Here is an 18,360-nt window from a genome sequence, read left to right on the forward strand (position 1 = left end):
GCAAACTCTGGACCTCAGTTCCCCACCCCTGTGGCAAAGCCTGAAATAATAATATGACATCAGAGCATGCCTAGTTCTGTTTAGGTAAAGATAAATGTTGTCACGTTAAGCTTGGTTATATAATTATTCCTTTTTTTATTGAATTATTTAATTATTAATAATTAGAAGTGAATCACAAGGCCTATTAAAAACAGACTGAAGGGTCCAAAGCAACAATCAACATTCTTCCTCACATTGCATGCAATTACATGTTTCCACCAGAGAGGTCTCCTAAACCTCAAATCTTACATACTGTAGCTTTAATTAATATATTCTTTACTTTGTATGATACAGTTTTACAAATTACTGCCAGTGTTTGCTATAGAGGGCTATTCCCTTCCACACGGGTGTGTTAAGTACATACATACTGGACGTCAGGTGTCGTCTTGTGTTGTCATGTGTTTGAGTAATAATTTTCACAGGCAAAGAGGGATGATGGAGAGCTGGCCGAAGGCCATTGTTGGTCAGCTGCTTGTTCTTCTTTGTTGACCTGGTGCGTCTGTAATTTTAGGCCAAAATCTTATATCAAAACTATTGTAAAATAGTGTCTCAAACATTAGGTAAAGCAATTGTAGTGATTTTATATAATAATTTTCTATGAGAGAGCTTTTAGATTAGTGGTAACTTTAATAACTTTGGTAACTTTGAACTCTTCAGACTGGTTCCTATCCCCACCATTGTGAATGATTCTGACTCTGTAAGTTTCTCTTCACATCAAACCACTCTGAATGACTTTGTTTACATATAAACAACTTGTAGTTTTAAAAATGACCCTATAAATGAATCTATTACTTCACTCCAGTTTGCTACTGTGGCCAACAACAAAAGAAAGCTAGCATGGACATATGAGCATCTCAGTTACACAAATGCTTTGATGCTGGGTGAATTATTTCTTTAACTAACACTGAGCTGCCAACAGTCAATCCATCCCGAGTGATCGCTCAGGTAGAGAGATCCTTTATCACACTACAAGCACACCTGTCAGGAACTGTGTTGTAGACAAGGCCTTAATGGGCTCTTTGGCTTAAAGCTCTAGCCTTTAAGACTGATTGATGTTTTTGTTGATGTCTCAATTAATGGTTGTGAGCGATGTAATGAGAAGAGCTGTTAGAGATAATTAGAGGTTTTGATGAGGTCTTTTGCTGAAGCCTGAATGGCTCATGTACTTTTCACTGCAAGTTACATCAGTGCGAGTTAGATTAGTGGGACAGTGAGGATGAGAAGACAAACAGAATCTGAATCCAGTAACCATCAGCATAGGAACTGAAGTTTGTTAGAGGCTGTTCTTCTTTTTGTGATATGTATGATACAAATAAAATGCTGTCAACCTCTAAGACTGAACTTAAAGGTGTGGAAAAATATCTTTGCAGATTTGAAACAAGTCTCCTAAAAAGAATGGAAGCTGTAATAAAGGCGATGAGTGGACAAACTAAATACCGAAATATTGATGTACAGTCCCCTCCACAGTAATTGGTAAAGATAAATTAAGGTAATTATAAGAAATTCATCTTTTGGTGAATTAGTTTAATCTCACACTGAAAAACTGGGAAAAATCCAAAAATTAAATTAAAATAAAAATTAATTAAAGTAAATTTATTCTGAGGAAAAAAGGTCTCATCAAGAAATAAACCACACGTACCACAACTCTTGGCACACCTGCATGTAATACTTTGTACAACCTCCCTCTGCCAATAAAACAGCACTTAGTCTTCTCCTAAAACATCTTATAAGGCCGGTAAAAAAGACCAGGGAATTTGAGAGCATTCCTTTTTACAGAATCTCTCCAGATCATCCAGGGTTTAAGGTCTTCTCTTGTGAACTCTCCTATTTAGCTCACCCCGCAGGTTTTCTATGGGGTGTAGATCAGGGGATTGAGATGGCCATGGCAGAAGCTTGATTTTGTGTTCATTAAACCATTTTTGTGTTGATCTAGATGTGTGTTTTTGGATCACTGTCCTGCTGGAAGATCCAGTGACGACCTATTTTTAGTTTTTTGGCAGAGGCAGACAGATTTACATTTAAAATGTCCTGGTATTTCATGGAATCCATGATGCCATGTACCCTAACATGGTTCTCAGGGCCTTTGAAGGAAAAATAGCCTGAGAACATCACAGAACCTTCACAATACTTAACAGTGGGCATCAGGTTCCTTTCAGTGTAGTCCAGCAGTGATCATTGAGATTTTTTTGCCTCTCTTACCATCCTTCTCACTATGCGTAGGGACAAAATCAGTGTGGGTTCTCATCCAGGCAAGTGTGTTCTAGTTGACTGGAAATGTTTAATTATTGCCGTAACTGTTGATATGGACATTTCAGGTGATTTTTAATAGCCATTCCCTGATTTATGAAGGTCAGCACACGTTTCCTTATTTGAATAGTGTGTTCTCTTGTCTTTTCCCATTTTAAAGAATGAGGGAATTTGACCTCTGTCATCTCATATATATACCTCAGTGAAACAGGAAATCAACAATTGCTGCTTGAAAGTTTCTAGATACTCTTGTCAACTTAATAAAATAAAAACATAAATGGAAAAAATGCTTCAGTTACATTTTGTTTCTAAGAGTTTCTAAGAGTGCCGATAATTGTGGCATATGTGGTTTTGTTTAAAAAATTTGTGGTTTTTTTTCTCAGAATAAATTTATTCCAATTAAAGGTTGGATTTTTCTCATTTTTCAGAGAGACATAAGGCTAATTCACCAAAAGACTCTTTAATCTTTACCAGGGATGCCAGCTTTGGACTGTAATATTTTGCTGTTGAGCTTCTATGTAGATTTTTTTCCTTGATAACTTCCTTGATAACTTGTATTTAATTGCTGTTTTGACTGGAAATAATAATGGAAATAACCGTTTTTTAAAAAATGGTCAACTAAAAAAATTCAAAGCAATTTACTTCACAGCTTTTTTGAATTAAGTAAACTTTTTCTGGAGATATTTCTGAGGTGTTTCTAAAACTAGAGTTTAAAAAAGTAAAAGATAATGAAACTCCTAACAATCATGCAAGAGCTGGTAGACCACCAAAACCATCACCATCAGATAAACAGTATTTAAAGCTTTCATCTTTGAGAGCGGGGAGGAAATCAAGCTCTACTTTTGCTTCAGATCTGAAAAAATCCACAGGTATTTCTGTCTATCCTTCCACTGTGAGAAGACGACTCAACACTATGATTCTGAAAAGATGTGTAGCTGTCCAGAAGTCGTTACTGAGAAAAGGGAATTTGCAAATCAAACAAAGAAGCTGCTGTTGTTTTCAGAACAATGGACTGACCACCCCAGAGTCCAGACCATAACTTAAATGAAAGTGTTTGCACTTCGCACCTTTTTTGAATTAACTTGGTGTCTCTTTGTTATATTTTTTTATTTTGTTGTTTTCACTGCAAGTTACATCAGTTAGATAAGTTAGATTAGTAGAACAGTAAGAATGAGCAGACAAACTGAATCTGAAAGCCAACAGCACACGAAATGATGGCTAAAGTAGAAGTAATAGTAGCCTTTTAAGTAGGAGTGAAAAAGAATCAAGTTAAACAAACTCATGTACTGAGTTCCCTATAGACCTGTAGTGGAGCTTCTCGTACATGCAGTATCTATCAGCATAGGAGCCAGAGTTTTTTGGATGCTCTTCTTCTTTTTGTGATACCTTTGATACAAAGTAAAATGCTAAAGAAACAGCAAAGCCATTTGAGCGCTGACCCAACACAACAGAATGAAATTAAACCCATGAAATGAATTAGGAACTAAACATGAATGGCCATAACATTTGAGTTATAGTTCTCCAGTCCAGTCTTGGTCTTGACATTATTTGGACTCTTATCTCAGTCTTGGGACTAAGGTAGATTCTATCTGATGTAACTGGAAACTGTTCTTTTTTGTCATTATTGAATATCACCAAAACTTTCAAACCTCGAAAATTTAAAAATTGTTTCCAATGCTTTTATCTTCTATTTTCTCCTTTTGCTTCATAAAGCACTTTGAGCTATGTATAAAGTTTATTGTTGTTGTTGTTGTTGTTGTTGTTGTTGTTGTTGTTGCTAAAAAACAGTCGGTCGAGGATCTGATTCTTTCCATTATGGCTTAACTGGGGATTATTTCTTAGTTGAGGTTCATTGGTTCCCAAAAACATCCTCTGATGTCAGATCAGATCAGAATGTATTATTACTGTGTTTTTAATTTAATAATAAAAATGAATGTTTGTTGTTTGGTTTATATTTAGTTGACTTCAGGTGGTGATTCTGAATAAGTTCAGAGGAGACGAGACAGAGAAGAAACTCAACATCATTTGCTTTGAAAAGTTACAGTTCAGTTAATGGTATATTTTACATATATATGATCAAATCTAATATATATATACATATATCTATATCTATATCTATATATATATATATATATATATATATACATACATACACACACACACACACACACACACACACACACACATATATATATATATATATATATATATATATATATATATATATATATATATATTAGTAGATGATAATGAATGTACAATGAATTATAAACAAAAATAAATCTTTTTCTCCACTTTCTTCTTTTTTTAATCTGGTCTCGGTTTTGACTCAGACTACCACAAAGTCTCTGCCTTGACTCAGATTCAGTGTGTTAAGATCTCAGTCTTGACTCAGACTTGCCTCTAATGGTCTTGACTGCAACACTAGTAAATGGAGCTAGTTACGGCCCACCTCTGCCTATAAGAGATTTCAGCAAGTGTCCGATGAGGCACTTGTTACAGAAGGAATGAGCAGTGCTTGGCGGAAATACAGTCAGCCAAAAAAACGGGGGAAAGTATCAGAATCATTGTAGTGTGCGTTTGGAGAACCAGGGTATTAGTGAGAGGGGCTATTACTGCAGAGGAGAAATGTGATCCCAGGACTTCTGCAGTGACAGCTGCTGTGTGTGAGTGTGTGAGTGTGTGTGTGTGTAAGAGTGCTGAGGGGTTGGAATGGGGACAGATGCAGCTGCAACTCTAGCAGATGATGATAGGGGTCAAAAACCAGATGCAGGTTCCTATCCTCTCTCTTTCTCTCTCTCTCTCTCACACACAGGTTTGTTTTATACCTTGTCTAATTATGAGGTCCATATATTCATAAGTTCTACATGTATTCTCTGTAAGTTCCACATTGCTATGTAAAAAACAGTACTTTCATCTTTGAGAGAGACAAATCAATGCTAGGGGTCTGAAAGGATGTGTAGCTGTCAAGAATCCGTTACTGAGAAAAGAAAAAACTCTGCAAATCAAACAAAGAAGCTGCTAGTGTTCTCAGAAAAACAGACTGACCACTCCAGAGTACAGACCTCTACATCACTAAATGTGTTTGGGATTACTTGGATTGTGAGAAGCGGAAAATGCAGCCACATAATATAATTGACACTAAACATGGCCATTAAGTGCTTTATGGGACACCTAACAGCTGTGCAACAGCCCAGATCTTACTTAAATGGAAAGAAAGAGAAAATAAAATCAACTTCTAAGACTGAACTTTGGAGGTGTGGAAAAATATCCCTGTAGATTTCTTTGAAAAACTGAAAGCAAGTCTCCTGAAAATAATACAAGCTATAATGAAAGCAGAACGGACACACTAAATATTGAAAAAAGTGTTGAGCCTCTGTATAATTTTCTGTTCAATATGTTTTCTGCTTTTTTTCCTGACAGTGAAAAATTAATTAATTGTACTTAATTGCCATTTGACCAAGTCTCTGACTATTGCTTAGTACTGTACATGCAATAATAATAATGATGATAATTATTATTCATTATATATAATTATTATTATTATTATTATTATTATTATTATTATTATTATCATTATCATTATGATTACTATGAATGAAAATCTCACAAACTTTTAGAACTAACTTATGACCCAATTTAGGTTATGCAATGATAACCCAGACATAATAGTATAGCTAAATGTAGGTGGTACTGTTCTTAAATGTTTATGAAACAGGATGTACATGATCAAATTGTTATACATGTATCAAGTCTTTAAGCTTTTCAGTCTGTGCTGGTCAGAGGTGCTAAGCAGAGGGGATTTTTTGCTTGGCTGTATATCCAGGAAGTGTAACTCTAGCTTATGATTCAGTCAGCCCTACTGGCATCTATCCAGACTAGCCTGGTTAATGTATGGAAATAGACCAGTCCACTTACACTGCCTGACAAAAGTTTGGGATCGCCTAGCTTTTCAAGATGTTTTAAATAAATCAGCATGTTTTCTTTGTTGCATTCATGTTAAAATATTACATATTCATATACATTGAAAGCTATTTTGATCCGGCTATTTTTATTTGCAACATTTGCAAAAGTGCTGCCTTGAGAAATACAGAACCTCACATATTGTATCTCCTTGTTGTGATGTCATCACTCATCAACACTCAATCCATCAAAATATCAGCCTTATTACATCCTCAGGCTTATTATTCAGTAACCACATGGAAAGCAATGCAAAATGTGACTTACTTGGACAGTTTCAAGTTAAGGCAGTGTGCCCCCAAACCTTTGACAATGTTAAAGATGTGAATCAAGTTTGTTTATGTAATGATAACTCAAACATGTAAAATTATGACTCTACAGCCTAAAGAATTTGGTTGTTTCCAGTCTAAAACATTCTGAACATTCTTATCCACTACTTTTATTTTTATATTCTTAAAAATAAAGATTCCAAAGAAGGGATTCTTTGTAGAACATCTCTGTAAACGGTTGTTTAAAGAATTATTTTTATAAATGAGATGTGCGAGTCTGAATCTCTTTAAAGCTTAAAGAATTTCCTTATAATGTCAAATTTCTCTACCAATTAAAGGCTTTTCCTAGAACCATATGTCCAAGCCAAGAACAATATAGGAACATTCATTTATATGAATGTGAAATCATTAGAAGTATTTGTAAAATGCTTGAAACGCAGTTACATTTTCATTATGTCCACATGACCACAGTTCCACAGCTGCTCATTTGATGACCATGAAGGCCAAACAGGAAGTAAAATGGTGGACCCTGGGACCATTACACTGATAGGTCATTGCTCAAGCTGTATCCCCCAAGGTACGTCTGAAACAGAGCAACAGGCCAGATCCCCATGCAATCTCAGGCATGTCGTTTGTCTTACGCAGAGCCCCTTTGATTCTCGGCCTGAGCGTGTTTGTTGCTCTTGACGTCTCTGGGAAAAAGGTTGAGGCTCATGGCGGAGATAAGTGAAAGCGGAATTTCTTCCACCAAAACCTCTATTTCACATGCACCCCCGCCTGTCATGGGAAACATGCCATAAATATGCATGGACATTGGTTTTTTACATTATTTATATACTGTGGTATTACAAGATCAACATAATTCATCATAAAAGGGATCTATAGTGCAGTCGTTCCAGTGGAGATGAAATTTTCTTTAGTTGACAGGCTCTAGAACTGTGGGGGAGATGATAAAGACCAAGGATACAGAGTTACATAAACTCCAATAAACTCCAAGATGTTAAATAAACACCATCTGAGTGCATCACCAATGTTTGGAGGCTGCATAAGAAGTAGTGTTTCAGTATTTTAGTAGTATTTTGTGCCTAATGTTCAATATATTCAGTGGGACACATAAAAAAAGTACAGGAGTAAGAAGGTCTCATTGGAATTAAGACAAGCTAGACAAAGTTTTTTCACAAAGTGCATAAGAGACTGAGCTGCCAGGGTCAGGATTTCTGATAGCATCACTATAGCATTTGTGCTATGCTAACTGTTTTGCATATTCACTGGGTTCAATAGACTGACAGGCAACCAGTCTTTTCTTATTGAATTAGGGGACTTGGAGCTGCAATTTAGTGACAGGCAACATGTACCAAATGGTCAACAAATCGAGTTGAGATTTTCTCAACTTTGTGCAAACGATTTATGACATAGTGATAATGACTGAGACCAACTGGTTCCTCAGACCAGACCAGATGTGATGGTCCAAGGCCCAAAGCCTCTACTCTGAACTTTTTGTACTTACTAGAATTTGCTACATGTTCCCTAGGGCTGTTTGATTCCAGGACTTTTGGAGTCCAAGAATCAATTCCACCAATAATCTCAATGTTTAGAAGACATTTGGAAAAAATAAAGAGTACAATATTAATTATCTTTGACCTTAGCAAGGAAATATTGAGAACTAACAGAAGCTAAATTAATCCAGATGCAAAAAAATGTCTATTTTTGCCATTTAATCTGTTTTTCTCCATTAAATGCATGATTTCTCAGGGCTGCTGTTGCTTTTATTTTGATACGTGAAGAATACAATCGAACAAAGCCACAATTTTTCATTTGCCATTTTGAAAAAGAAAACACATTTAAAAAATGTGTGCCAATTGGATTTGTGCTCAGAATGAGCTCACACAGTTTATCCAACAAAAAAGTAAGCCTTGTCCATCTTATCATCTTGTCTATACAGTAATCAACACACAGCAGCACACAGACAGCTCTGGTTCAACACATTGAACTTTATAAAATGATGTTGCTGTTGCAGAGAGCCACACATTTGGACCCAGTACCGGTCTTGTTGAGTTCATTGTTGAGTTCATAAATTATGTTGCATTTGAGCGTTGTCAGAAATTGGGAAGTACAAATTTTCCCACTTGTACATTGCACTTAAACAGTTGACAAAGTAATATTTACAAGTAGGAAACTGGGGAGTCTACATGACGCACAAGTTTATGAGATGTACAATGCAGCCTTTAATTTCTTGTGCTGGTTAAAGTGAAAAACTCAGTTGTTAATGGAAAAAAATATACCTGATGCACGTCTATGTGATCTATGTGCTTTTCAAAATAACAAAGAAAAACCAAAACAGATTTTCTCCAGACCTCCTTGCTTTCTTTCTCCGAATGGTTGGCATATCTTTCAACAAGTGCCCAAAAAAATTTAAGTTGTATTAACTAGTCAACCATTTGGTACATGCAACCTTCCGTTGAGCACCTCAGCACAGCATCTGCTGATTATCAGTAGCTGACTAAGCTGTACTTCATTCTCCCTTATCAGCTCTTCAAGTGGGTAGATGTTTCAACAATGGAAACATTCTTTGATTGTAGCCACTTTTTGTTACAAATTTTACATTTTACTTTGTTTTACAAAGAGTTTCCTCTCTTTCAGTGGTGCACACACAAAAACCCCTTGAATGCTAAAAGTTCCCTCTTGTGGAAAACATTCAGATAGCTAAATGTGAGGTAGTGAGTTAGTGAGTTATGAGACTTATGAGCCAGGCTCATGAGCAGGGGTGGATGTTTGGAGGGAGGGGGGATTGTTGGGGGCCCAGCCCAAAGAGTATTTGCTCCATGAGAATTTGGCCCCATATACTGCATATACATATCCAGATTTATTAGAAACCCCAGCTTGTCATCCATCTATTGATGCACAGTTTGTGTTAGTCATGCTCAAGCTCTTCATTGGTCAGTGGTCAGTTTCTGTAATTGTACACCTATATTGGATCTGTATGGTATATGGAGCTCAAAAAGTGGCCACTGAGTGGAGGTAAAGCTAGGTGTCTCTAATAAAGTGCTACCACCACTGTAAGGGGAACTATTCAACATTGTTGGCTATATCCATTTCACTAGGTTTAGTAAATTGATCTGTAATACTTGTCTGTTAATACTTGCTGGCATAATCTTAATCGCTCATTTATAGCTGAGTGTTCTTGGAATGGGAGAAAAAAGTCATAGACTTTCATTCAGGCCATTATCATATCACTGATCCCTTTTTGCACGCAACAACAAATGGTTTCCTGTTTTTTTCCTGCATTTATTTTCCACAGGCAATAAATCATCTGCTTTCACCTGCATTCCTACACATTCGATTCCTAGAGCACGAAAAAGCATCTGGTAATCAATTCCAATTTCCCCCAGATGCTAGAGCCAACTTTTGAATAGGACATACCATTACCAAAAGCCTTTGGGTATATTTATAGAAACTCTGAGACAGGAAAAAAACTTCCTTTCAAAAGAGCTAAGGTGTAACTAATATGCACTAATAATACTTTTTTTGTTTGCTTCAGCCAGGACTTGAAGTATACCAGATGTAGCATAGCAGTAGTTCTCATTTTAACACTCTAATTACTGTTAAAATCGTGACGTCCGTTTGCGTGCCACGTTACACACCCGAACAAAGTAAAAAGAAGCAAAGAGGGGGGCTGAAAGGGAGCACTGCGAGACACAATGTGTAGAATTTACAGTTCATGAAGAGCGTATAGCTCAGCAGGGGCCGTTTTATAGGAACACTTTAAATGAACAGGCCTTTAAACATCAGGGTGCAGCAAAGCAACCAGCTGTGAACTACAGTGGCTGCATTGGATGTTTCCATTTTTTTTGGACCATTTTGAGAGATGGTAGCTGTTTCTCAATAGCGAGAAAGGACTTGCAATCTTGGGAAGAAGTTTCTTGCCAGGTTACTTTCCAAGAACACGGAGAGCATGGAGAACACACCTAAAAGAGTTGTGTCTTCTGCCGTCTGACAGGAGCCTTCTACCTTTTTTAGGTACCAACTTTCTATTACTCATTTCTTATTTGGCATATTTGGGTGTACTATTTAGTAAGTACACTTTTCTTTATTTAGCACTTTTAAAACAACAAGTGGTGAGCCAAAGTGTTTTACAGCCTTAAGCCTGCCACAAAAAAAAACCTGGTTTACCCATACATACAGGTGTTTTTCATTCAAGTGGAGCTGATCAGAAGACCCCAAACACCCAGGGGGGGGGGCATATATGGATTGGGCAGGTTGCTAATATAAGAAGGATGATAAAGGGAGAATTTCACTGATTTTTAAAAAAAAATCCATATCATTTAATCATTGAGGTGTAAATAAAGTAATTCAGAGTTTTATGTGAAATGGTATACTGTGGAGAAACTCACCTGGTTTCTTTGCAGTGGTCGTGATAGGAACCAGATGTTGTGATGACTCCATCATAAATACAGTCATCTTGTTTACTATCCAGAATGAACAGTGAGCCTACATGTTTTTTCTGAGTTTTTAGATGTAATGTTGATTGTGATAAAATGGTGGTAAATTTGATCAAATTTCATTGGTAATTATTTTCCCTAACAACATTATGCATGTACCTCTTTAAACGGAGGTAATATATATTTTAGGCCAAAACCTTAATGAGAATCTGGTTCCTATCACCACCACTGTGAACAATTCTGACTCAGTAAGTTTCTCCAGACTGAAACATTTCACATCAAACCACTTTGAATGATTTTGTTTACATCTTAACCATAAATTTATTCAGGTATTTTGAATAATTGGAGGAACTCCCCTTTAAGAGCTTTAAAAACAAACATTAAAACCTTGTAGTAGATTCTAAAATGGATGGGTATCCAAAGTAATGAAGTTAAAATATGAGAGATATGATCTGTCTTTTTCACACCACAGAGTAACCGTGCAGCAACATTTCAAACTACAGCTGCTGGCATGCCAAGAAAGACTGACTGAGACCTGAAGCACAGTAATCTAAGCGAGATTGCACAAACACATGAATCACCTTTTCCAAATCGAAAAAGGAAAGAAGAAGTTTGATTTAGCAAAGATATGAGTCAGTTTTCAGTCTGCCTTGTTGCCTCTACCATCACAATGATGTCACAACAATTTATGGGACATTTCATTCTCACTGCAGATTTATCAGCAGTTGCATCTAATGGGTAATGGCTCAAGTAAAGAAAACTTCCTCTTCAGAAAAGGTACTTAGCGTAACTCCAACCTGCAGTCAGTGGTGCTTTTTAAGTGTTTTTTTATTTAACATGTGTTTAACATTTGCTTTCAAAGGCTGCACTTTCTTTCTTAAAAGATAAAGGTGCCTGAAAGGGTTCTTTAAAGTGATCTAAGGGTGCAGGAACCAAGAGGGGCAAGGGGGACATGTCCTCACCAACATTAAAATGGGTCTTTTGTGCCCCCAGCAACACCCCACAATTACAATAACGAATCTCATGTTTGAATTAACATACATAATGCAGTGCATTTTGCAATAAACAGTGGTGAGTATTGTGTTCCCTGCCATTGTTTGGTGTTCCCAGTCACCCTTGGCAACTAGTCGACATAACAGAACTTTGCATGTGAAGCTTAGGCTAAGTGTCTAAACAAACAAACAGGTAGGCTACAGTAAGGTGCTTATTAACCAGTTATAAAGACATTAGCCTAGCATCCCTTGAAACAGTATGCTTTATAAATATGTGTTCTTAAGGTCCTTGAAAATGTTTAATATGTTCTTCAGATTTTAAATTGTTCGTTGTCCTTAAGAAAAGATGATGTTACTGATTCTCAGATTTTCAGTTTTGTAGTTAACCCCTTAAACGGCCAGGGCCTACCGGCAGGTCCAAAGTTTTAATACACACTTCTTTAACTTAAGAATACCTCAGACAGTTTGCATTGAAGTTCCTGTAGTTACTAAATAATAAGCCTTAGTATGCAATAAGCCTGTGATCCTAAGGAGTTAATATGCCCTTGGAGTGAAGTCATAAAAGAACCATGCTTGGCTCCCCATAGAAACCTGTCAATAGATGGTTCTTCAAAGAAACTATTTTGTAAATAAAAAGTTTGAAAAACTTTTACATGATGTAAAGTTTCGATATCAAGTAACGTTTTTTCCCATTTAGTCAAAGCCAAGCCATAAACCATTTAGGAACTTTTATCCCTCCCCTTGTATAACTCAGTCCTATGCCCTTGGAATAATGTAGACGAATCATGGTTGGTTCCCTAGAGAGACTTTTCAAAGGATGGTTCATTTAAGAACGAATTTTAAGAAAGCAAAGTTTTCCCAGAACCCTACGTCTAAACCCAGAAACATTTAGGAATGGTAGTTTTCAATAGTATAGGAACACTATACTAATACTGGGTAGGGCCTCCCTTTGCTCTCAAAACAGCCTCAATTCTTTGTGGCATGGATTCCACAAGATGTTGGAAACATTTCTTTGAAATTCTTATACATGTTGACATAATTGCATCAATTCCTGCAAATTTTTTTTAGCTACACTTTCATGCTGCAAATTTCTCCTTCCACCACATCTCAAAGGTGTTCTATTGAATTCAGATCTGGTGACTGAGAAGTCCAATGAAGAACACTGAACTCATTGTCATGTTCATGAAACCAATAATACTAAAATAAGCTGTGGCATTCAAGTAATTATTCATTGGTATTAACAAAGTGTGCCAAGAAAACATTCCCCACACCATTACACCACCTCCACCAGCCTGGACTGTTGACACAATGGGTACATGCTGTGGGTGCCAAATTCTGACCCTACCATCTGTGTGCCTCAGCAAAAAGATACATCAACTGTCCAGTTTTGGTGAACTTGTGCCCACTTCAGCCTTCTTGTCTGGAACCCAATGAGGTCTTCTGCTGTTGTAGGCCATCCACCTCAAGGTTCAATGTGTTGTGCATTCTACTATGCTTTTCTGCTCACCACAGTTGTGCAAAGTGGTTTTCTGAGTTACTGTAGCCTTTCTGGCCCATCTCTGATGACCTCTCTTATCAACAAGGCATTTCTGCCCCATCTGCTGCTCACTGTTTTTCTTTATTGCACCATTCTGAGTAAACTCTAGAGACTGTTGTGTGTGAAAATCCCAGGTGACCTTGATGTCTACTATCTGAATCAATGTAAATGTAACACTAGGGTATTTTAACTAGTCTTGATGTTCTTGAGGCTACTGGACTATGGAAGATCACATCAAGTGAATCCAAAAGAATGCAAGAACAAACAAGAACAAGAGAACAAAAGACTCAGAAACATCCAATGTCCAATGACCAATCCTGAAGAAAGACATGCTGTAGTGCTGGTGCTGGTCCAATGGCAACATCTTTCTCTCGCGCCATTGGAAAGCGAAAAAAGAAACATTTCTCCTGTCTCAGCGTGAGCCGAGACCTTTTCCTGGAGTCAATATCCACACACTTGTGAACATACACTTGGAGTATGCACAGCAGATGCAAACACAGGCTAATGTGCATCACTGGGGCTCTGACTTACTGAATTAAATGTACTAATGACTACACAGACGACCGTTGGCGAGGGAAAGTTAGGTTGGAGAGGGCTTTGTGAGAAGCATGTTGTATTTGGAGCCAGTGTGATATAATAATGGAAGAAAAAGGCTATCACCCCCTGAGACCTGGCATGCAGTCATGGAAAATAGACGAACTGAACTCTGCTCTTTGATGGTTTTAGCACAGATGTGACATTTGCGACTCTGTGTCTCATATCAAGAGAACGAGCCACTTCATCATTGTCAAGTCTATTTTAAAACAGAACCCCGATGTGTATGCTGACAACTTCTAATCTTCCTCATTTTGAGGCAAACTTTGTCTGGAGTCAACATCAGACTTTTACCTGTTAGAACTATTTGTTTTATAGCGTAATCGTTTTTTTGAGACATTGATTGAAGATTTTGGCAGATTCACATCAGCCTGGAATTTGTTGTACCATAATGTTTTTGCCACATGTCCACATCCTTGTTTTATGCCTTCTTTCTGCCGCTCGTTAAGACATTGCGGTGTGTGTAAATTTGTCAAGAAGTGGGCCTAAAGTGAATCTGTCTGGATTTGCTGAACCAACAGTGTGACACAATTCAACAGTTCACTTCTGAGCTACTCAGACTCATGGTCAATGTCTCAATGAAACAGGGCAGACACAAGATATCCATGCTGAAAAAGGATGATTAGAAATCATTAGAAGTCCATCCTTCTGAACTTTGATCAGTCACTAGTTCATATTCACGAGCAGTCATAGGCACCTGAACAAAGAGGAAAGTGAAGCCCCTGCACCCCATCTTTTATGACAGAGGGACCAAACATATGCTTTTACTAATGCAACTCTGTAAATGCAGCCACTTTAAGCTACACAAACACTGTTTCACACATGGTTGCATTCCAAAATGTGTCTTGATGCAATTCATAACGCAATGCAACCTGAAATCTGAGCATTATGGAAGGACTACTATAGTGACTGGTCAAATTCTTTTGTACCACTAGTGTGCTTTCTCCTGGTCAGCACTGGTCAGCTGTCCAGAGGTTTGTTGAATCTCTCACGGAACTGGTTAGCTCCCATAAACATCCACTACATTAATAATTATTAATGTGACAAGCGATTCCAAACTTTCGAATGCTAGTATACATGTATGTGTAGTGTGTGACCAAAAGTATGTGGACACCCCTCCTAATTATTGAGTTCATGTGTTTCAGCCATACCCATTGCTAACAGGTGTATACAATGAAGCACATAGCCCATAAACAAACTTTGGCAGTTCATGTTAAAGTGCTCAGTCACTTTAAATGTGGTACTGTCATAGGATGCCACCTTTGCCAAAAGTCAGTTCAATAGATCTTCCCCGGTCAATGTAAGTGCTACTATTGTGAAAAGGAGGCATCTAGGAGCAACATCAGCACAGCCATGATTCTGGAACTCTCAAAGCAGGACTGCCAAGTGCTGAAGTGTGTAGACTGTAAAAATTGTGTATCTCTCTGTTGCATCACTCAGAGTTCCAGACTGTCTCTGGAAGCAAAATAAGCAAAAGAACTATGTGTCAGGAGCTCCATGAAATGAGTTTCCATGGCTAAGCAGCTGCACACAAGCCTAAGATCAAAATATGCAATGCCATGTGTTGACCGGAACGATGTAAAGCACACCGCCTCTGGACTCTGGAGCAGCGGAAACATGTTCTCTGGAGTGATAAATCATGCTTCACTATCTGGCAGTATGATGGATGAATCTAGGTTTGGTAAATGCCAGGAAAACTCTACCTACTGGAATGCACAGCGCCAACAGTAAAGTTTGGTGGAGGAGGAATAATGGTCTGGGGCTGTTTTTCAGGGTTTGGGCCCCTTAGTTCTATTGAAGGTTAATGTTAATGCTACAGCACACAAACACATTCTAGACAATTGTATTTTTCCAACTTTGTGGCAGCAGTTTAGGGAAAGCCCTTTCATGTTCCAGCATGACTGTGTGCCTGTGCACAAAGTGAACTCCATAAAGACATGTTTTGATGAGTTTGGTGTAGAGGAGCTCCATTGACCTGCACAGAGCCCTGCCCTCAACCCCACTCAACACCTTTGGGATGAACTGGAATGAATTGGCCTTCTTATGCAACATTAGTGTCTGACCTCACAAATGCTCTTTTGACTGAATGGGCATAGATTCCCGGAGGCACACTCCAAAATCTTGTAGAAGGCTTTCCCAGAAGAGTGTAGCCACAAAGCGGGGGGCAATTCCATTTTAATGCCCATGGTTTTGGAATGGGAGGACCAACAAATTTATATAGGTTTGGTGGTCATGTGTCCACTTACTTCTGGCAATGTATATATGATGTATATATGATACATCATCACCTCGTGTTTAGTTAGTGTGGCTGTTGGAATAACAGTAGATTCCATTCACAGACACTCTTGTAATGTTTGTACAGCAGGAGTGTGCTTTTGCAATGCGTTGGCTGGGCACTGTTATTTGCATTCGCAAATACTTGTGTTGAGTTTGTTCCCGGCCATATAAAAAAAAAAGAACTTTCAGTGTAAATAACTGTTTGGGTTTAACAAAATAATACATTTCATGTCATTTTATTAATGATATTTTATTAAAGCCTTCCCTAAAATTAAATTTGAGAGAGATTTAGTCACTCCGCTAAATGATTCAGAGCAAGGAGCTGAGTGTTGCAGAGCGGATTCACGAATTATCAGAGACAATGATGGGACCAAAAGAAAAAGGTGGGTTAAATTTAGTGTATAATTTTGGCAAACACTTCTGAGCTGTAGTTGTTTTGGCCATAAAGATTTTCAGTATCTCAAAGTCTGCGGCAAAGTGAACAGAGCTGTCTTCTTGCTAATGTACATATTATGAGTTAAGTTAATATTCTATTCATTTTTGCCGGCTAAGGTAATTTTTCCATTTGTTTTGGACGGGAGGGGGGCATTTTGCTTGTAGGTCTTGGGCACTGGGCACTGAATGTTTTATGTTAGCTCAGCTAGCTAGTGCATTGTAGTTTTTAGCTAACTTTAGCTGGCATTTTTAGGATTTTTTTGTAAGACTAAGTCAACACAAAACTACCAGTTCATAGTAACTAATAGTCTAGTTTAATTTAGCACACAAAGTATGGATGTAGGGGATCACTTAGAATTACGCTGTAATTTTTTTTGTCTGTAAATCATACAGGCTGTGTGCCAAAGCCCTAAAGGCATTCTTTGTTGGCTATGTTCATATCCAACATTGTGCTGACATAAATCTTGTATTCCAAAGTAGCTTCACTTTCAAGTTGTCGTCCTCTGCTGCTTTGTGATTGATGAAATATCTTATAAAAACCTGGGCTTGTCTGAAAATCGGCATCACCATAGTTGGCAACGTAAGATGCTTTGTTCTTACCAAAAACTTTCAAATTGAATACATTTAGAAGGCTCTTTTTGAGGTGGTGAACCGGGTCTCATCGTTTACTTCAAGGAGTCGTTTGCAAGTGACCCCTGACTACTCTCCCAGGGTACTAAGACACCGAGCTAGCCCAGAGGTTACATATTTCCCTGCGAGTCCTCTGATAGTGGCATTAAAAATAAGCCTGCACCAAATGGCGGAGCGGTTACGGCTTTCCCCCTAAGGACACAGGGTCAGAAGTCTGCTCCCCAACTGCCGGAGCCAAATCAATTCGGACGTGCTCTCAGGCGGTGTGGCTTCCTGTGGACGATGGGAGAAACTAAGCTGTCCAAAATGGCCTGGAGAAGAAAGTACTCATAATATCCCACAGCTGCTGATCCAGGATCAGACTTGGAGTTTATATTCATGATGTACATAGGGCAGTGGGGAACCCTCAGGGCCTTCTAGGCCTTCAAAAAATTTCTAATTATTTATATGAAATACAATAATACATTCTTTCTCTTTGGTATCTAGGTAGATACAACCAAGCTAGCTCTCCCATTGGTTAGGACTTCAGTGACTTAAAATGTCGGATTAACCAAATTAGACACTGAATCAACCAGTCTTGTTTGATTTCCAGTAGGTGGGTGGGTCTAAATGTCGCTCTAAGGCTTCTGTAAGTCCTAGATACATCAGTGACCATTACTATGAGCTGTGGGCTAGCCAGGTTTCAGTCAGAAGATCAGTTGAATTTCAGTTAGCTGTTAGAAATGGAAAACAGCTGCAGCTCTGTTTCAGCGTTCTTTACTGAGTCACCGTAAAATAACGCAACATATAAGACAAAAGTATACTACCACTGTTTGAACAAAAACAGCTGCCTTTTACAATGTGTTATCATTTCAATTCATGATGAATGGACCAATAAAAATGCTAGAAAAAATACACTTTATTTGGATAGCCACCAGTAGACCATCTACAGATGTTCAAAT

This window comes from Colossoma macropomum, unplaced genomic scaffold (genome assembly GCF_904425465.1).
Source record: "Colossoma macropomum unplaced genomic scaffold, Colossoma_macropomum, whole genome shotgun sequence".
Classification (NCBI taxonomy): domain Eukaryota; kingdom Metazoa; phylum Chordata; class Actinopteri; order Characiformes; family Serrasalmidae; genus Colossoma; species Colossoma macropomum.